This window comes from Sus scrofa, chromosome 13 (genome assembly GCF_054392235.1).
Source record: "Sus scrofa isolate SSC_HxYL_T2T_F1_AM1 chromosome 13, Sscrofa_HxYL_maternal_Yorkshire_Landrace_v2.0, whole genome shotgun sequence".
Taxonomy (NCBI): domain Eukaryota; kingdom Metazoa; phylum Chordata; class Mammalia; order Artiodactyla; family Suidae; genus Sus; species Sus scrofa.
The window spans coordinates 167285086-167306424 of NC_139395.1; the positions used below are offsets into that span (position 1 = coordinate 167285086).

General features: G+C 35.8%; 1 long non-coding RNA gene across 6 annotated transcripts in view; it reads left to right on the forward strand.

Moving 5' to 3' along the window:
• Positions 1-21339, forward strand: part of LOC102158095 (uncharacterized) — an 899417-nt gene that overhangs the window by 387766 nt on the left and 490312 nt on the right. The window contains exons 3-5 of one of the 6 annotated variants that reach the window (XR_014824909.1): positions 19450-19584; positions 20641-20751; positions 21020-21121. The exons of 4 other annotated variants lie outside the window; for them this stretch is intronic. This is a non-coding gene — a long non-coding RNA (uncharacterized LOC102158095). Of the gene's footprint in view, positions 1-19449; positions 19585-20640; positions 20752-21019; positions 21122-21339 lie in introns of those variants that run through there. One more of the 6 variants, XR_014824906.1, reaches the window with a different exon arrangement.

Consider the following 21339-nt stretch of genomic DNA (forward strand, 5'->3'; position numbering starts at 1 on the left):
GAGGCTGACTTAAAATGCAAATACAAAGGAAAGAGGTGGTGTGACAGTTTAAATAGTCAAAAGTGATCAGCAGATTGTGCCATCTCACTACCACTAGATTACTGAAACTCAGCTAACACTACAACAGCCAGTACCATGTTTAAATTGTGAATTTTAACTTAGTTTCAGCAGATCATTCATCACATTAATGCTATCACTCTGAATTTTTACTTTCTTAAATTTTTTTAGTATTTGATTTAAATGTTTTGTTTTATGGTTGGGAGAGAATTAGACATGAGAGATTCATAGTGTCATATATTTGTATGTATTTAAACAAGTTAAAATTATTTAAGTCATATCTCTAGCCCATAATATAGCTTTTCCTTTATATGGGTCTCTCTTCTTCTCTAGCTGGAGGCATTGCCTGTAACCCTAATCATTCACAGAGCAGTTTTAAAGGACAAAAACAAACACATTCTGAAAATCTACTATGATCTATATTTTTGAAGTGCTATGACAAGTTTCCCAGTTTCAGAATTTTCAGCAATTCATTATCACAAATAGTTGATCAAAGCTTGGAGTAATGATCTGCTGAAATAATATTAGGAAAAATATAAAGATAACCCTTGAACTCTGAAACTTTTTTGAAATACTTAATTATGTGTCCACATTATGTGTGTAATACATTTCCTCATTGATGAACAATTGAAAGCAAGCTTGAAAATAGCTAGATATTAAAAAGATTGATCCAGTATAAGTAACTTAACTTCCTCCACGAGGATAGTAAAAAGTAACAAAAAATATGGGGTGTTTACTTATCAGCATTTAGTTATTTTATTTATTCTTTGTTTCATAGATCTTTTGAAATTTACCTCTTGATATTTAGGCCAGTGGTCCAGTTTTGTCATGAGATAATCAGAAGTGATAGGGTTAAAAGCCACCCCTCTCACACCCCCAATAGGCAGCTTTCTCTCTTAGTAGACTTTCGAAGAAGCTTCTGGATCTTTCCAGGATTGTCCAGTTACACTTTTACAACTTCTGAAATTCCAGTATTAGATACAGAAATGAGTAAAGGAGCTCTCTAGTGAGACTATTCATTTGATACCAGGTTTTTACTAAAGATGATGCAATGACTAAGGATGATGCATCTTTTTACTAAAGATGGTGGCAGTTTCACAGTGGTCCTAAGATGCAGTTCTTTGGGGGCACAGATTAGTTAGTATTTATAGTTAGTGTCATTTGCTCTTGAATAGAACTTTTCCTTTCCTTCCATACCAACCCCCTACCCTTTCCCCACTCCTCCCAACGACTGCCACTTTCCAACTCTAGGCTCAAGTATTTAGCTCAAGTGGTAAAATTAAGTTATCATTGTCTCTCTTTTTCCCTACACCTCATTGATGAGGACTACTGAACCTTGGGAAGCAGATGCTTGTCAGAGATTTGGAAAATATTTATAAACTTAGAGATGTATCCTTGGAATTCATTGCTAGCAGATACAAAGGAGATATTTAGAAAGGCTCCCATCTCAACAATTATGCAGAAAAAGTCTGTTCAAATGTCTTGAATATTCAGGGGAATTTTCTAATATTTAATTGTGCTATCCTTGGAGTAACTTAAATGCTCTGGTTGAATAAGTAAACTAGCCAGTACTTAATTCTTAAGGTTGGATTTTTAGATTTAGTCCTGTTTGTTTCGTTTACCTAAAAATATTTACTCACAATTAGTGGTATCTCACTTTGCAAGAAAGTTGGATCCTTTCTTCTTCAGACACAAAACATTTTATGAGATTTTTGCAATTTTTTAAAATGTTAGGAAAATTCTCTAGTTGCAATGTCTTAAAAGGCCACAAGTTGACAGTATTATTCCCTGGAGGTCTGTTTTCATCAATGATGTCTTTTTTTTCACTGTTTTTCTGTCAGTTCAAATTACTTTCTCTACTTCTTTTCCTCTATCTGCCTGGGCCTATCTTTCCTTCTCTTTCTTTGTAATTTTTTTTTTCTCTGTGCTTCTCCCTACAAAACTCTTGTTTCTTTATTTTTTATTTTTTATTTTTAAATTTCCCACAAACCATTAACTGCCCATGACATAGAACTATGCACACATATTTATTTAATACATGCACATAGAATTTTAAACAATTTAAAATAGCTCCAGGAGTTCCCATTGTGGTTCAGTGGGTTACAAAGCCGACTAGTATGCGTGAGGATGCGGTTGGATCCCTAGTCTTTCTCAGTGGGTAAAGGATTCGGGAGCTGTGATGTAGGTCGCAGATGCAGCTCAGATCCTGTGTTGTTGTGGCTGTGGTGTAGGCTGGCAGCTACATCTCTGATTGGACCTCTAGCATGGGAAAGAACTTCCATATGCTGCAGCCGTAAAAAGCAAAAAAAAAAAAAAAAAAAAAAAAAAAAACAAAACCCACCAAATATCAAGTAAAAAATTATTGCTAATTTTTATTTTATTTTAGTTTTTGTCTTTTTAGGACTGCACCCGTGGCATATGGAAGTTCCCAGGCTAGAGGTCCAATCAGAGCTGCAGCTACTGGCCTATACCACAGCCACAGCAACGTGGGATCTGAGCTGCATCTACATCCTACACTGCAGCTTATGGCAATGCTGGATCCTTAACCCACTGAGTGAGGCCAGAGATCAAACCTGTGTCCTCATGGATAGCAGTCAGGTTCATTACTTTTGAGCCACAACGGAAACTCCTAATTTTTAAAAATTGAGACTATTATCTTGTGATTACACGTTCTGTTTGCATTTTCATTTGATGAAGAATTAACTCATGTCTAGTAACATTGATCTCTCATTACCTCCTGAGTTTTGCTACCAATATTATTGTTTTAAGTTGTTTTGTTTACTAAAATACTTAAATCTATATTTTTTCATCAATTTTAGAACTATTTCAAAATACATCAGTGTGAAATATGATAAAATTGTTTCCCTTACCTCTGTCCACCCACTCCTCACAGTCCTCAATTTTCAGTTTTCTGTACCATGTCTTTTCTTACATATTTCTCAGTTTGAAACATTTATGTTCTATTAAGTAATTAATAGAATTCAATTAAAATGAATTTAAAATGCTTTTTCTGTGGATTGGTTTTTAAAATGGCAAATGAATAAAGGGCTCCTATAATTTAATGATTATATACATATAATCTACTGCAGGATTAAATATTGTCAGTAGAACTACAGAGAAGGTGTACAATCCTATATCATTTTAGAGAATGAGAATCTTGCAAGACAGGTCAAATGCATTCATATTCTGATACTCAAATCCTTGTTCAAACTCAAGCCATAATGAAAGATAAGCTCCAAACTGAGAGAATATACTTGCAAATCAAAAATTCGATGAAAGACTTAAGTCTGGAATATATAGAGATCACTCAAAACTGAAGAGTAATATGCCAAACACTCGTTTTTTAAGTAATCAAATATGCAGTCATTTCACAAAAGACCATATAGAGATATAAATGAGCATATGAAAAAATGCTCCATGTTACTGGCCACTAGGAAAATACAAATTAAAGTCACAATAAGATGCCACTACATACACGTTAAAATGGTTGAAAAGCAAAACAAAGCAAAATAAAGCAGATGTGACAATTCAGAGTGCTGAAAAGAATGTGGAATAGCTGCAACTTTGTATTTATTAGTAGGAAAGCAAAATAGCACAGCTACTTTGGAAAATAGTCTGGCAGTTTCCTGAAAATTACCTATGCACTTAATGTATGACCCAACAATCTTACTCTTAGTTATTTACCCTAGAGAAATGAAAACTTATGTGCACATAAAATCTGTATATAAATATTTATAGTAGCTCTTTTTTTTTTTTTTTTTTTTTGGCCAAAACCTAGAAATAATCCAGAGTTTTTCAATGAGTGAATAGATGTTATGGCACATGGATACACTGGAATACTCCTCTGTAGTGAAAAGGAATTAGTTATCAATTCACACGTCAGCACAGATGGATCATTATGCTGTGTTAAAGAAGCCTGTTTCAGAAGTTACATATGTATTGTATGACTGCATTTATATGACATCTTGTAAAAGACAAAACTGTAATAATAATCAAAACATCAGTGGTTTCTAAAAGTTAGGCATAGGGAGAAAGTGAAACTTCAGAGAGGCAGCATTATGGAGATTTTGGGGTTGAGAGAACTATTTTATGTCCTGAAGGAAGTGGTATTAATATGTCTTAGTAATCAAAGACAAGTATGTGAAAAAAGGCAATTTTACTTTGTTAGTTAAAAAATAAAGTAAATCATACATTTGTTGCTTCAGGTTTGGAGCATATCTTTATTTTAATGTTTTCCCATAATTTCCTATTGCCTTTTTTTTTTTAACCTTTTCACCTTAAAATAAAGTATTACTCTATACTTTTCATAATATTGCAGATGTATTCCAGCTTCTTTTTTTTTTTTTTTTGGTCTCTTGTCTTTTTAGGGCCGCACCCACAGTATATGGAGGTTCCCAGGCTAGGGGTCTAATTGGAGCTGTCGCCTCTGGCCTACACCACAGTTCACGGCAACGCCAGATCCTTAACCCACTGAGCGAGGCCAGGGATCGAACCGGCAACCTCATGGTTCCTAGTCGGATTCGTTTCCGCTGCGCCATGACGGGAATTCCTATTCCAGCTTCTTGATAATATCATGCATTATGTGGAACTTATTCTCTTCTTCTTCTTTTTTATTTTTTTATTTTTTGTCTTTTTGTCCTTTTAGGGCCGCACCCGCGGCATATAGAGGTTCCCAGGCTAGGGTTCTAATCAGAGCTGTAGCCACCGACCTACACCACAGCCACGGCAATGTCAGATCCAAGCCATGGCTATGACCTACACCACAGCTCACAGCAATGCCGGATCCTTAATGTGGGAGATTGAACCCACAACCTCATGGTTCCTAGTTGGATTTGTTTCCACTGCGCCACGACGGAGACTCCCTATTTTCTTCTTAAAAGCATTCTTTGGGTCCTCTGGCTTTAAAAATTTCTAATTTTGACTGAATATTTGCTATGTGTGGTGCACTATTATCATTCCAGAATTTCTTTACTTTTACACTCCTGAGTTAGTTTTATTGTTTGCTGGATTTCAAGCCTTTTTTCTCAGAGGACGTTTTCAAATTCCTAGATTGTGTTTTTACTTTTTTTTTTTTTTTTGAGGAAAAGCACTTAGAAGTTAAGGAATATGAATCTTTGTATATCTGAAAATATATTTCACTTTCATGCTTGATAATAGGCTTGGTATAGAAATCTCTGTTCCTTGTATATACTGATACTGATAACAAGTCTGTTATCAATCATACTGTCTTAATTTGAGTTCCTCATGAAAGCAGAACTTAAAGGAAAAGCTTGGGTAAAGATAGTTTATTTTGCTAACAGTCAAGACTATCAGAAGTGAGAGAAAGGGAAGAGTGAAATTGGTAAGGAACAGAATTCAATGTAAGAGTACTTTCTCAAAATAGCTGCTATGGGCAAGAGGGCACAATTCCTGCAGCATTTTCTGGAAAACGTACATAATATTACACAGATTTTTCTACCCAGAGGACAGGAGGCTAGAGTATTAATATGCAGACAATCACCCCTATTGATTGTTTCTTTCTGGGTGCATTAAATTTCCCCTTCCCACTCGTCCTGTCAATTCTTCTGAATTCCTACAATGCTGGAGAAGGTTTTGAGGCAAAATACAAAAGGACGCATGCTTGATGTGCAATGCTTTCAGTATAGGATAAGTTTGAGCATCTACATGTTGCCTTTCCATATGTCACAGGCATCTCATATATGGCAGCTGAGTTTCAGAAGTAAGTTTTCCAAGAGATAGGAAGTAGAAACAGCTAGTTTCTTGAGGTCATGGTTTAGAGCTTAGCATTGTATAACTTACATTGTATTTCATTAGTCAAAGCAATCACAGACCCTGCCCAAATTTGACAGGGATGGCCATAAACCTTACTCCTGGTGAGAGGATTGTCCTTTTCATAGAAATAACCCATGTTTGCAACAAAGAAATTTTCTTAGACTGCTTCCTGTTTAGATGTCTAAAGATAGATTTCCATTTCATTTTGTCTCTCAGTCCAAGCTGATATCAATCTTTTAAAATCTTTATGAGCTTCTTGCATATCAACTTCTAATCCAGTGCTTTAGATCAGTGGTTTTGAAATGGAGATGTCCCCTCTGCACTACGTGACATTTACAAGGTCTGGAAACAGTTTTTACTGTCATGAGTGCAAGGGGGGACACTATTGCCAGCTACTTGGTAGAGGCCAGGGATGCTGCTAAGCGTCTTGCAGTGCACAGTACAAAAGAACAACCTCCTCCTGCTCCCTTGCACAAAGAATTATCTGGCCTAATATATCAATAGTGCCCAAGGTTGAGAAACTTGCTTTAGGCAACAGCCACACTCATAAATAAAATGACAGGTTCTTCTCTACCTTTGGTCCCCTGTGGGACAATGTCTTTAAGATTATTAGAAGTTTTTATGTTTAACACAGAGGGTCTATGAGACCCTTTGTCTGAAATTGTCTTTCAGTTACTTTCTTAAATCTTCCTGTGGTTACAAGGAACTTACACTCCCACATGATTTGATCTTTGTTTTTAAGAACTTCATACTATAAGAATCTTTTTTGAAGGTACTGTAGATGAAAAGCAGTCTAATTTTTGATCCCAGAAAGCTTGACCCTTTGTATTTCATTTAAATTCTGCCAAAAAAAAAACCACTTGAAATTCTCCTTTATTTTGTCTCTCTCTTCTTATATTTTATCACAGGCAGCTGAAAGAAGCCAGCTGAGGTTTGAAATTTCACCTTCAAATCTCCTCAGGCATCCACAATTCCGCTGGGTGCTCTTTCTAGTTTCCTCATTAACGCAGGTGACAGTGTTGCCAAATTTTCTGCCACTGCATAAAAAATGCCCTTTTTCTTTGGCCTCTAATAACATTTTCCTCACTGTACTCACACCTTCTCTAACGGCTTCCTCAGTGTCCTTCCAGGTTTCATAAACAGTCTTGTGCAGACTGTTCCATCTTCTAACCATTGCAGAGTCCAAAGCTAATGCCAAGGTTTAAGAGTTTAGTTCTCCTTAATAGTAAAGATCACCTTGCTCCTGTCCAGCTGTGTTTGTTGAAATTACTCATTCAGCATCGTCACCAGGCTTGTGAGCACCAAAATTTTGGTTTAGGTTTCCCCAGACTAAAGTCTGAGTAAAGGACTTGGGTACAGGCCATTTATGTGCAATGAAATCCCAGGAAACAGGGTTGAGTAAGGAGAGCAGTGAGATAAGGAAGGAGGAAAAGATAATATTAAGATACATTAATTAGGTCACTACTGTGGTACAGAGGGGTTTGAGTCTGCTAGGATCTTTTGAGAATCACATATAATGCCACCTAGAATTATCCACTGAAAGGACAGGGAGCTGGATCATTTATTTACCAGCTCCTCTGTTGGTAAGGTGCTCTTGGATGTAACTCTCTTGAACTCTGGAATATGTTTGTGGATGAGCACTGAAACTCCTAAAGGCTTGGAGAAGGCTTAGAGGCCGAAAGAGAATAGACACATGGTGTGCACTTGAGTTGGGATGTTATCTCTGTTAGATGTGTCCCAATTCCCATGGACTGTCCTCTCCAGATGCAGCTGAACTCAGACTCAGGCAATGGGCTGTGATGTGGCTGGGGGCAGGGGGCATTGGAAACTTCTGCCACACAGAAACTCATTCCTTGGGAGCACATTTTATTTTTCTTTCTGGAAGCTTTTAGGATTTTTTTCTTCATCTGAGGAATTTTAGAATTTCATAATTGCATGTCTGGCCGTAGGTCTTTTAAAATTCATTCTGTTTGGCACTTGGTGACTCCTATCTATTGGAAGTCTTATGTCTCTTTTTCACTCTGGAATTTTGAATCCCTACATAATTTTCTTTCCTCCATTTTATGTTTCTTATTTCTGAAACTTTTATTTTTTAGGAATTAGATCTTTTTTCTTTGGCTGTGCCCATGGCATGTGGAAGTTCCTGGACCAGGGATTGAAACCACACCACAACAGCGACCCAAGCCGCTAGGGTGACAACACCATATCCTTAACCTGCCATGCCACAAGACAACACCCATTTCTTTGTGTTTTTGCTATGTATTGCAAGATGTTTCTCTAACTTTATCATCCAGCCCCTCTACTGAACTTTCAATTCAGTAATACTATGTTTAATTCCAATAAGTTTTTCTTAGATATTCTTTATTTCTTTCTCCCGGCATTCCATTCTTGTTACAGGACTGTGTTATCAAACACAGCAGTATATATTTGTGTGTGTATGTATATAGACATACATTCTTTCCTTATTATCTATGTTTTCTCTGGGATCAAGGATCAATTATTTGGCTTGTTCTTTTTGATACTTTTTTTTGTCCTGATGATTTTCCCCAATTGTCTCATTGTAATTAGGTTTCCATTCATCTTTATGAATAAAATACAATGTCAGTTAACGAAAGTTGCCAGAATAAGTTCCTTCTGCTGTTCTGATTTGTTTCTTTATTGAATCATGAAATATTTTCCTTATCCAGGAGGGCAGACCACAAGCTTGGTATGTGAGTGTATGTGTGCGTGTATGTATGTGGCATTATTGACAACATTCACATTTCATTTTAAGATATGTAGATGAGAAGCAGGCAGGCCTACTGCCCATAGGATGCCCCTGGAGAAAATAAGGACAACATTAATCTGGACACAAAATTCCACACATGGAACACTTGCTGTTCCCAAGCAACCAATTTAGTTTCTTTTGAAAACAGTCTTCTGGTTTATGCTCACTGAGCATGCAAGACCTGTCAATCACCATTCACATGGGAATGGGGGTTTGTTGTGAGGAGCCAAGACGCAATGATGGAGACAGTTTTTGAATTATTTCCTTTGATTGCTTCCCTGTGGTTCTTTCTTACTCTCTAGACCTGGCAAGTTTTAGCCTTCTCTCAGTTTCTCTAGAACAGTTTCTATAACTGCTGACACTATTCCTCTCTTCATATTCTGAACTGTGGCTTCATCTGATTGCATAATTTGTGTAATCACTTTTGCTCTTTATTGTGCAAAGAGCCATCAAAATATTTGGTCTATGGATGGGCTCTCCACTCCAAACCTTACTGTGGTTATGGATGCACCTTATAACATTTTGAGAGAGTGGAAAGGAAAATAAATGTTCTTAGTCTTCCATTTTAACCTGGAGTCCAGAAATCTTTCTCTTTTCCAATTTATTTATTTAATAAAGATTTATTTTTTTCTAGTAACAATTTAAAAGTCAATATAGGAAATGTTATAAATATTTTTTCTAAAAATAAAATGATGTTCTTTTAAATAAAAAGCTTTTCTTTTATGTAGAATTGACAATATCAGTAGAGGACTTTTTTCACTCTGTTGATCAGTAGTGTAGGGCAGCCAACCCAGTAGCTGCATGTTCCAGATGCAAAACATTTTCTCAGATGGTTATTAGTTCTTTTAAAGAAATTGGTGCAGCCTTCTTATTGACTGCTTCTCAGCTACTCTTTCCTGAATTCTGCCCTTTTTACCACTACCCCACTCAGTAAAGGTGTTGCCCTAAGTGGGAGTGCTTTTTACTGCATTTGACCTTGGCTGCTTATCCAGGAGATCTTCCCTCTTTGACGTAAGCTGGAAGTGGGTGGAAACTGGGGTATCATTGACCCTTCTCTGGGTACTCAATATTGGACTGTTCTTGGTGGCCACATTTTCCACTTTGTCTATAAAAGTGAGGGCTAGTGGTGGAGTGGATGGGAAAACAATAGCTAGCAAGTATGAGAAAAATAAATAAAAGGAAATGGCATAAAGAAGGACAGGTTAAAAGAATCTTGTTTAGTTCAGAGCACTTCCAAGCTCTCTGCTTTTTTCATTGTACATTACGTCCTTGTAGCTTGGATTTCTTATGTTGGTAGACTTAGTTTCTATATCTTGCAGCACACACGTGCAAAATATGAATGAATACACCATTCCTCCAGTGATCAGTTGTTTTCAGTGAATCCTATTCCAGTTTCTTCCAATGAACTGTGACACTTCTAGTCATGAAATCAAGTGTTAAAAGGGTTCCACAATCTTAACACAACTGTAAACTATCCACAAGGGTATAAAAACTATTACTGTAAGGTAATATTAATAGACACCTTTAATCCTTTTAAATTGGAGCTGCCACAGAAGGAGAAATACTTGGATGCCTGAAGCCTTGAAGGAGAGGAAGTTGACAGGCTTGGGGGAATGAACTTTGGGCACAGCTGGACAAAGTCTTATAGTTTTGACTAGGAAAGCTAGGAGTCAGTGGAGGCAAAAGAAATCAGTCAAGAGTGCTAGGAGCTAAGGGCAAATTGGAGGCAGTTCTAACTCTGAAAATAAATGAAGTATTGGAAGGAATTGGGATTGGGATAATTCACAGAGAGAAACTGCCATAAAGTTTGCATTATGGTATTACTAATTTAGAATCAAACCCTTCCCTCTGGTCCCTGAAAGAGGGGAAGCTGCTAAAAGCATCATTGTGAATAACCATTCTCTGAAGGCTGAGCAAGATTTAGGGTTAATTATGAATTAAAACAAAATTAATACTGGGAGTTCCCGCTGTGAACAATGGGTTAAATGATCTGACATTTCTTTATTTCCTACACCATATTTCAGACCAATATCATTTTTTCTTTTAGACTGTTTATTATATAAATGAAAGCATTATCTTTTATGTCAGCTGTTCTCTCAACAATGTGATCGTGAAGGTAGCTATTATTATTTCTATTTTACAATTGAGGAAATAGGTCAGAGAAGTTAAGTATTGCCCAAGGTCACCCAGCTACTAGGTGCTACAAAACTTTGGCCCCTGAGTCTGTCTTCCTAATTACAACACATTCTCAATACTTAATCTCTGAGTGATAATTCAGGCAACCACCTGTCCTGAGCTTCCTTGTTGGTAAATTCTCCCAGCCTGCAGGCCAGGCTGAAAGAGTGAGTAGTCAGGTTTGTACCAAATAACCTTCTTCCTCTGCATAGAAGGGGTTCAACCAGGAATGTATTATCTCACAAACAATGCTGATCAATTCATATTTAGATAATTTGGATTTAGAACAATGGAAGAGGAGCTAGTTAGCCAAAGGGAGATGCAGTGAGAGATTTTAGAGAGCTGGGGTGAAATTGTGGCACTGCTGTGCCAAAGCCATGTCCAAAATGCAGTTGTAGAAGGGCAGAAATCAAGAGTAAACAGAGGAATGAACTTTGTATCAGAAGTCATCTCTTGGCTTTAGTATTTTTGCTTATCTTTCAGAAAGATTATAGCAATTTAAACTTTCTGCAACTGTCTGAGATTGCCTGTTCCCTTATTTTCATAAAAGCCAGGTTGTCTATCTTTTGTTGTTGTTGTTTATGCTAATTGGTCAAAATGGTATTATTTTTATTTCCATGTTTGGGATTAATGGTGAGTTGAATATCTTTTACTCTATTTTTATGTTTTCCTTACTACTTCTATTTCTTTATTTAGTGAATTTTCTGCTTACATCTTTTGCCAGTGTTTCTATTGGTTTGTTCTTTCTTCCACCTGGTTTTAAGATATAGTTCACATATAACTTTGTTTAAGGTGCCCAACATAACGATTTGATATATGTATTACCACAGTACATTTACTTAATATCCAGCTTATCTAGTTGAAGTTTTTTCTAAGATTCTTTAAATTTTTAAAATATTTTATTATTTTTTAATATTTAACTTTTATTTTATATTGGAGTATAGTTGATTTACAATGTTGTATTAGTTTCAGGAGTACAGCAAAGTGATTCACTTATACATATATCTGTTCTTTTTCAGATTCTTTCCTCATATAAATTATTGCAGAATACTGAGTAGAGTTCTTTATGTTATACAGTATGTCCTTGTTGATTATCTATTTCATTTATATTACTGTGTATATGTTAATCCAAAACTCCTAATTTATTCCCCCTATCTTTCTCCTTTGGTAACCGTGAGTTTGTTTTTGAAGTATGTGAGTCTGTTCCTGTTTTATAAGTAACTTCTTTTGCATTTTTTTTTTATATTTCACATATAAGTGATATCATATTTGTCTTTCTCTGCCTGACTTCACTTAGTATGATAATCTATGTCCATCTATGTTGCTACAAATGGCATTATTTCATTCTTTTTTTCTGTTTTTTTTTTTTTTTTTTTTTTCGCTGTGCCCATGGCATGTAGTTCTCTGGCCAGAGACTGAACCCATGTCACAGTTGCAACCTGTGTCATCGCTGTGGCAATGCTGTATCCTTAACCCACTGTGCCACATGAGAACTTCCTTGTTCCTTTTTATGGTTGAGTAAATATTCCATTGTGTATATGTATAATATATTCCATTGCATATATGTACCACATCTTCTTTATCCATTTCTTTGTTGATGGACATTTAGGTTGCTTCCATGTCTTGGCCATTGTAAACAGTGCTGTGATGAACACTGGGGTGCAAGTATCTTTTCAAATTAGGGTTTTCTTCAAATATATGTCCAGGAGTGGGATTTTTGGATCATATGGTAGTTCTATTTTTAGTTTTTTAAGGAACCTCTTTACTTTTCTCCATAGAGGTTGTACCCATTTACATTTCTACTAACAGTGTAAGAGGGTTCCCTTTTCTCCACACCCTCTCCAGCATTTGTTATTTGTAGACATTTTGATGATGGCCATTCTGACTAGTATGAGGTGATATTGTAGTTTTGATTTTTATTTCTCTAATAATAGTGACATTGAGTGCCTTCCTTTTCATGTACACTCTTTGACATAAATCATAGCAATGTCTGTTCGGATCCCCCTCCTACAGTAATGAAAATAAAACCAAAAGTAAACAAATGGGACCTAATTAAACTTAAAGGCTTTTGCACAGCAAAGGAAAACAGAAACAAAGTGAAAAGACAGTCCACAAGATGGGAGATAAATATTTGCAAATGATGTGACTGACAAGGAATTAATCTCCAAAATACGCAAACAGCTCATGCAGCTCAATATTGAAAAACAAACCATCCAGTCAAAAAATAAGCAGAAAATCTAAATAGAGAAAAAAAGAATGAAATAATGGCATTTGCAGCAACATGGATGGACCTAGAAATTATCCTACTAAGTCAGTCAGTGAAAGACAAATATCATATGATATCATATATATGGGGAAACTAAAAAAAAGGATGCAAATGAAGCTTATTTGCAGAGCAGTAACAGACTCACAGACTTTGAAAAACTATGGTTACCAAAGGGAACAGGTGTGGGAAGGGAGGGGTGGACTGGGTGTTTGGGATGGCATATGCACAGTGAGGTATATGGAATGATCAATGGGGACCTGCTGTATAGCACAGAGCACTCCACCCAATTTTCTGTCATAATCTATGTGGGAAAAGAATCTGAAAGAAAATGGATATGTGTGCATGTATAACTGAATCACTTTGTTGTACAGCAGAAATTATCACAACTTTGTAAATCAACTATACTTCAATAAAACTTAAAAAGTAGACATTTCTCCAAAGAATAAGTACAGATGGCCAAAAGGTACATGAAAATGTGCTCAACATCATTATTTTCTAAGATTCTTATGATGAGAAGTTTTAAGATCTACCTTCTCAGCAACTTTCAAATATACAAAACAGTATCATTAACTATAGTCACCATGCTGTGTATTTCATCCCCAGAACTTACTTATCTCGTAACCGGGAGTTTATACAATTTTCCTCATTTCCTCCAGTGATATATAAGAGTTCCTGATTTATTAACAACATTTAATTGTCTATCATGCTTTATTATGTTTTTCCTTAACTTGATTATGTTTGATGCGTAATTGATTTCCTTGCCTCTTGTTTCCTTCCCATATCACTACCTGAGTGCTCTTTCCAAACTCCAAATATAATCATGGGTCTCTACTATTTAAAAAATATCTCGTAGCTTGCCAACACTTACATTTAAATTGTAAAGGCCGTGGATTGGCATACAAAGCTCTTCACTGCCTGGTTGCTACCCTCCCTCCATGGCTTCACTCTTGATGTATAAGTCCCAAAATAGCTATTTTAAAACTTAAGTTTGTGTTATAAAGCATGTACATAAAGAGATAAATCATTCTACATTTCTGCTATTAAATGAGTCTTTTGTCATTTCTTGCTACTCCTTGTTTCTACTTCCTAGGAACAATTTTTTAAATGCTTTTTATTGTTCTTTTCTGTGTTTTCCAGAATACATTCCCTAAATGCATTCTTATCCACTATTTTAAAAGGTCTTCTATATTTATGTATAATATATTTACTTTGAACTCTGAAAGACAAGAATTGTACTTTGGTTATATATCTCCTGCACCGTGCAGTTCAGTTCCCTTCCTTCCAATACAGTTAAATGGTAATTTTGTTCTGATCAGTATTCCATGTTCTTGCATTATTATGAACATGTACATGTTATTTACACCTGAGCCATTTTGTTTTTGTGAAGTTAAATAATCTCAGCTTGTCTTTGCTTAATTTTCTGAGTACTTTATTATAAGCTCATTCACACTTTGTTTAAAATCTCAATCTTTTCAGTCAGTTTGAGATCTCAGTATATATATCTTTTCATCTGATTTCTTTGTCTTTGGAGCTTCCTGACTTCCTGCTCGAGTGTGTACCAGTCCTTCCCCAGGGCCACACCATGTCATTTCCCCTGGGATCTGCCTTTACTATCATTGTTTGGATTCTCTTCTCTTTTCTTGTGTTGAATACCTTGCTGCCTTTATCCTACAACTTCATCTCTCTTATTTATTTATTTATTTATCTATTTATTTATTTATTTATTTTTTCTGTCAGGCAAGTGGTTTTGCAGCTTCCTAGGATATGGTACAAGATGGCTAAACTTTTCCATCTCTTATGTATCCCAAACATCTTAATTCTGTCATCACATTTGATTGATATTGTGGCTAAGTGTGGAATACTAAGTTGGAAATCACTTTCTTTCAAATCAATTTCTAGATTCTTAAAACATTTGAGAAACTGGATGTCATTTTTATTTCTTTTCTTTTGTATGTGACCTGTTTCTTTCTCTCTGGATACATCAATGTCTTCTCTTTCTTGCCAGTTTCCTGAGACATTGTGATATGTGTCTTGATGTGAACTCTTTTCATCTGTTGGGTGGGAGTTCTCAGTGAGTACTTTTAACTTGGACTCTCATGTTCTTTACTTCTAGAGGATCTGTTGGAATCAGGAATAGACATTTTCTTGAAACTCCTTTCCTATCAGAAAATTTCTATTCACATTTCACATTGAAATTTAAATACTGCATTCTGTGAGATACCTGACAAATCTCCCTACCTCAAAGACAAAGCAAAATAACAAAACACCTGCAACAACAACCCGGGGCTATTATTGTCCCCTGTGGACATATCTATTGTTCTGTTTTATTGTAATGATTTTTATTGTTTGTTTTTCTGCTCAGATAATGGACAGTTTGAGGGTAGAGACTATATTTTAAAAATAAGTAATTTAAAAAGTATATCCCTAAATCTTTTATATATTTGTCTTATTGAAAGAAGTTCAGTACTTTTGAGAAAAAGGAAATGCCTATTGTAAGACAGTAAGTACTAAAAAAAAAGAAAAACACAGACTGCTGTATTTCTTAGTAGAGTAGGTAAGTAGTACCGATGCTGTGGGTAGTCATGTGGGCTCTTTGGGAACAACTGTTGGGGTCCTGCTGCTGGATTAAAAGGACAGAGGTTTATTGGCTTCTATTTGCATTAACTTGAGTGCAGCAGAGTTGGAAATCTGAATTCCTGAGGAGAATGTCTCTGGTGATACTAGCAGGAAGCCAGCCCTTTCTATCAAAATGGCTAGGTTCTTGAAGGACATAAATAGCTCCTTATATGGTGAGTGAAAGAAAAGCAAAGTGAAACTTGGAGATGATAAAGGCAGGCCAGCTAAAGGAATCAGCAGAAAAAGTAGTGAGCACATTAGTGCCTTTTTTTCAGGAGGAATTGCTTATTAATATTGTTGGAACTTTATTGTATATAATTAAAAGGCTTAATACATACATGCTATTCTCCCAAGCAATGCATGTATATTACCTGCAAAGAAATCTTCAGTTTTTGTAGTTCTGGTTTTGGCTCAGCAGAAAAGAATCTGATTAGTATCCATTAGGATGCAGGTTTGATCCCTGACCTTGCTCAGTGGGTTAAGGATCTAGCTTGGATCTGGCATTGCCGTGGCTGGCATAGGCTGGCAGCTGCAGCTCCGATTCAATCCCTAGCCTAGGAACCTATATATGCTGCCAGTGCGGCCCTAAAAACACAAAAAAAATTTTTTTTTTAGTTTTTAAAATTATATAGTTTATTTACAAAATGTAGAAAAGAATTGTGCCTAATTCCAAATGATATCTACATATGAAGTGATGACTAAACTAGTACCCAGGCTGGGGTTTACAGTACTTGAGTCAGCTTGTTTGTTCTCCTTAATGGTGTGAAAGAAAAAAAAAAGAGGGCAATGGGAAAAATAGTGAATCAATAGTTTAAATAATTCATTTATGTTTTATGAAGCAACTCAAGAATAAACTCAATGAGTGATTAAAAAAATGGTTTACAAGTAACTTAATCCTCTTTAAAACATGCATTTATTTTCACAACAAAATATAACAGTGGCCATAAACAAGTATCTTTAGAATATCACAGTATTGAATCACTTTCATATACATGGTCTCATTCACCCCTAATTGGCTAAATAATATCTCAGTGGTATAGATTATATTATTTTCTCCTTTCGACCAATTATAAATTAAACTCAGAGACATTAAGGTGTTTTTCCGTTTTCACACAACCGGTAAGTGGTAACATTGGTTCCATTACTTTTGCAAATCTTTTCTACTAAATCATCTCCAGGGTATAATTTGTGGTTTTATTTAATTCTAATATGCTGTCTCTGATTTAGTTAAAACAGTTTATATTGCAGAGAGTTGTAACACACACAGTTTCCTATCTCCCCTTCTTCCTCTTCTTTCTTCTGTATTCACCTTTCCTTTTCTGAAATACAACTGCATCTGAGTTAACCTAGTATTGAAACTCCCCATTGCAGTTCCACAAAGATCCTGCAGGCTGGAAAGCTTGGGTGTGAGCATACACTCTAGAAACTGGACACATAGATTATACCACTGAGTTACTGCCGAAGTATTTCTGGGCTATGTATTTGGGTATCTGTGTATAAATTAGTTACCACTGTGGATTTTAAGGGAGAGAAAAAAAAATTGCTAAACTAGCAATGGAGGAAAAAGATATAAAGGGGGAGGGAGTAAAAATATAGGATTACATGTATTAGGAAGTTGGATCTATTCAAATTTCTGAACACTTTGGAGCATTCATAAATTATGTGGTTTTTTTCTTCCTCCCTTCCTCCCTCCTTTCCTTCCCTTCCTTTCTTCCTTCCTTCACAATAAGAACATATTCTAGTTTTAGTCTGGTAATTTTTATATTTAAGGAATTAGAAGAGAAATAGAATGATTTAACTATAAGAGTAAATAGGTCTAAAGCAGAGAGACACCTTCCTCTTTGATTTTCTTCTCTGTTTTCTGAACTCTGTTGCTCCTTCATTGACTGGGTTCCTCTCCTTGTGATGAGTGAATTGCTTCTTACAAAGTTAAATTTGTACTGTCAAAACTGGAGATGGATCAAATTACAAGATGTTTTTAAGTTACGAAAACAAATTGATTAATAAAAAATAGAATGTGTTTTATAAATTTGCTTTGGGGAGAGAGCATGGAGGTGGGTTTACTAAGTGTTCCTATTATGAATCCTGTAGTCACTCTCTCGCCACGTGTGAGAGGGGACCACATACTGACTTCTTTTTGATGCCAGTATCATTAAATAAAATAAATATTTTTTATTTGGACTTTCACATAAATACTTCTATGTAACACAAATTACTCTTTTAATTTTCTCAAAATGTAATAGAATATGACATTAATATGTCAGCTGATACATTGTTCAGATGATTTGCAGTGTGTAGTATATGGTGTATGTGTGTGTGTGTGCATGTATGTGTGTATGTATATGTATGTTTCTGAATGTCCCCATAGCCTGCACCCTTGTATTTTACACATGCTGCAGTGGGCTTGTTTTTCTTCCCTGGAGGGAATAATGAGTGAGCAAATTACAGAAAAGATATTAAACAGCTGTATGGTTTAAACTGTCTTAATCTAATTGGCAGATATCTCTTCTATGTTAGTAATCCATAGTGGCAGTACAAGGTACTAATGAAGAGTATAGACTCCTTAGATGAAATTCTGGGTCTGCTGTTTGCAAGTTGTGATTTCTTAGGCAAGTTGCATAGTCTACTTTGGCCTGGTTTATTCATCTGTTAGTGAGGATATTATATTAACTATCCCATAGATTTATTATGAGAATTAAACTAATTAATATATTAAAAACACTGTAAAGAATTTCTAGTACATAGAAACACATTAGCTATCACTTTTTTGCTCCTTATTTTTAATCCCTCCATCTGTAATTACTGTTAGTTTTTGAATAATTAATGCTTGATTAGATTTGTTCATGCTTGCTAATTTCTTGCTTACCACCGCTTGTTGCATCCTACTTCTTCCTTTATTAGCATAAGTTGCTAACTTTTCTTCCTGCATTATGTCTCCTAATCATTTTTTAACTAAGTTTGTATGAGTGGTTATTTTTAAAAATTGGATAGTGTTTTTCTTTTTCTTTACTTCTGAACTGTAGTTTATCTAAACATAGAATTTTAGGTTGAATATTTTAACTCAGCATTAGAAGATTCATTGTTTCCTTCCTCTATTACTGCTAATGAGCAGTATTCTGTTTGTTTTTGTTTGCTTGAAGATGACCTATCCTTTTTCTATGGGTTCTTTTAAGATGTTTTCTTTGTTTAGTATCTGGTTATTTCAAAATATTATGTTATATGTATATATATTCTTGAATACAAGACTCTATATTTTCCATTAATTTTCATTATTTTCAGCCATTATTAATTCCCCCTAAACTAGTTTATTCTATATTTCCTATAATGTAATAAAGCATATAGTTGAATGGTGTTAGTAGCTGAGGAAACTTAAACCCAGAGGTTAAATGCTTTTTCTAATAGCAGAATTAATTTTAAAAAATTAAGTATCTGCCATGAATCAATAGATGAGAATCTCAGTAATCATGGTAATAAGTATTATCACAGAAACAAACTTATTTTTCTGAGCAAAAAATAAAAGTCCATGAATTATGTTTATGTTATAAAATTACAAGCCAGACAGAAAAGGTGTTTAAAAAATGAGATTATCTTAAAAAATAGATCTCCTACATGTCAGTTATTTTACTATTTCTGGCACCAGCATGCTGGAGTTATTTAGGGGGAGACTGGTTCCAGTGACAGATTGTGGAGAGGTTTTAGGAAGTTCTATGAGGGGGATCCAGCAGCTCTGTCTAAGTTTTGTGTCTGAAGGCTCTGGCTAGAGTTTTGTTGATATTTGTTAATGATTCTCCTCTAGGCAGTCAAGTGATCATCCTCTGCAGTAGGCTGAATGATGATTCCCAAAAAGATGTGTCTGTATCCTAATCGCTAGAACCTGTGAATATTACCTATTATGGCAAAGACATGATTAAGCTTAGCCTGGATGATCCAGGTGAGTCCTAAATGCAATCACATGTATTAGTATAGCTGAGAGGCAGAGGGAGTTTTGAGACAGAAGAGGATAAAACAAGGTGACTACAGAGTGATGTGGCCACAAGCCAAGGGATACCTGTATTCACCAGAAGCTGAAAGAAGTAAGGGATGGCTTCTCCCTTGGAGTCTTCAAAGGGAGAATGAGCCTGGCAGACACCTTGATTTCAGGCTTCTGAACTTTAGAACTATGAGAAAATACATTTCTATTATTTGAAAACACCAAGCTAGAGGTAATTTATTATGGCAGCCATAGGAAACTAATATATCCCCTATCAGAGACATCATATATTTTAAATACTTTGGGGCTGGGGTTTTGCTATGGACTGATGTGTTTCTACCCCCACCAAATTCACATGTGGAAATCCTGACAGCACCCCCCGCCCCGCCCCATTGTGGAAGTTCAACTTTTAGTAGGTGATTAGGTTATGAGAATGAACTCCTCATGCAGGAGATTCATACCCTTACAAAAGAGACCCCAGGGGCCTTTCTCTTCTGCCATGTGAGGATACAGAAAGGACAGCCATGTATGAACCAGAAAGTGGGCCTCAACAGAACCAGAATCTGCTGGCACCTTCACCTTGGACTTCCCTGCTTCTAGAACTGTGAGAAATAAATGTTTGCTGAAGCCATCCATCCAGTCTAGGGTATTTTTGTTGTAGAAGCCTGAAAGGAATAAGACAAGTTCCAATGTCTTCCACAATTTTCCAGTGCTTCACCATTACTCCTGATATTACTGTTGCAGTCTGGTACTCCTGAGCTTAGAGAATGGGATAGAATATAGAATGTGGGGAATCCATGATCAGGGAGCTTAACGGTAGGTCTGATATGGGGAGATTAGGTTCGTGTAGATAGAGGCATCTGTAATCCATATTCACAAGAGGACAAAGAGTGCTATTATATTGAACTATAAGTTGTGTTTAAAAGATGAGCTAATTTTGGAACTAGAGAGAGTGTCATAGGTAAGAAGAATGGGACACAGGTCAGCATAGACATTTTGTTCTCTACTTTACACCAGGTCTTGGCCTTTTTTAATTGACTCATCTTGTATTTGGAGCCTTCTACCAAGGCACTTCTCAGACTCATAATTATATCAGAGGAGAAAAAGTCAGTATCTTTAACTGTGGAGGTGGGTACATGAATATTGTTGCATGATTTTTTTATGTTGTATAGATTTTATAAATAATCTTAATGTGCCTTCTGATTATATATTTTTAAAATGTTCTCTACTAGCAAAGGGCTTATTTAAATTGACAGTAATCGCTATTCTTTTCAGAAAAATACCCCATGCTGTTAACTAGATTGCTGTGTATTCAGCATCTGTTTGTATGGTGCTTGCCAGCAGTTTGAATGAAAAAATGTCAAATAATAATATCCTACTTCTTCCATCACTGCAGATCCCAGATGTGGATTGACACTTTCGCTTCTGTGTCTCATGTTGGAAGATCTCTTTGGCCCACTTCTACAGTTATTAGGGCAAGATCCAAGGTTGGCTTAAAGTGAGCATCAGGTGGAACTATTCACAAACCATGAGCATAATTTATCTACCTATGCAAGATAATTTCATGGGGAAGCTGCACTGCTTTTCTAGGATAGGATTGTGTCTTGGCCATGATACATGCAGCAAGCACATTCTAGAGTGAACATGATTTATTATGACTTATATGACTTTAATAATTATACTTAAAGTATGAAATAAAATCAACAAGCAGTATAG